Consider the following 523-nt stretch of genomic DNA (forward strand, 5'->3'; position numbering starts at 1 on the left):
ACAGTATCACTGAGAAAATGCAGTTAGAGTCCTATTACATAAAAGCAGGGAAATAATATGACTAGAAGGACATTTTAATACATTATACTCGTTACATGGTAGTTTGATGTCAAATACATTAAATATTAAACAAAATATAATAATCCCTCTAGTAATGTAAAAATGTTCACATTTTTAATCTAGAGATCTCACTGACGAGGCATGATTGTTCAACATCCTAGAAGGCAGCTTTCTAAATTATGCTATTCCCTGTGGCAAGTGCAGGACAGATCACAGACTTAATGGAAGGAGCATTTTCATTTTCCCTGTTGCACAATGGGATTTACATTTCAGCCCTCCAGCAAGCAGAGTTACTCATGATACCTTCTAAATTAGTACCACCTCATAAGTTGCAATCAGGGTACCTCCTAAATTAACAAGTAATACATTTAGGAATCCCTCAAAGGCTCATTATCTCCTGTCTAACATATTATTATCACTATGTATAATTTCTGACCCTGTGTGCCCACCCCTTCTTCTAGGG

The sequence above is a fragment of the Corvus brachyrhynchos genome, unplaced genomic scaffold (genome assembly GCF_000691975.1).
Source record: "Corvus brachyrhynchos isolate BGI_N302 unplaced genomic scaffold, ASM69197v1 scaffold106, whole genome shotgun sequence".
NCBI lineage: Eukaryota > Metazoa > Chordata > Aves > Passeriformes > Corvidae > Corvus > Corvus brachyrhynchos.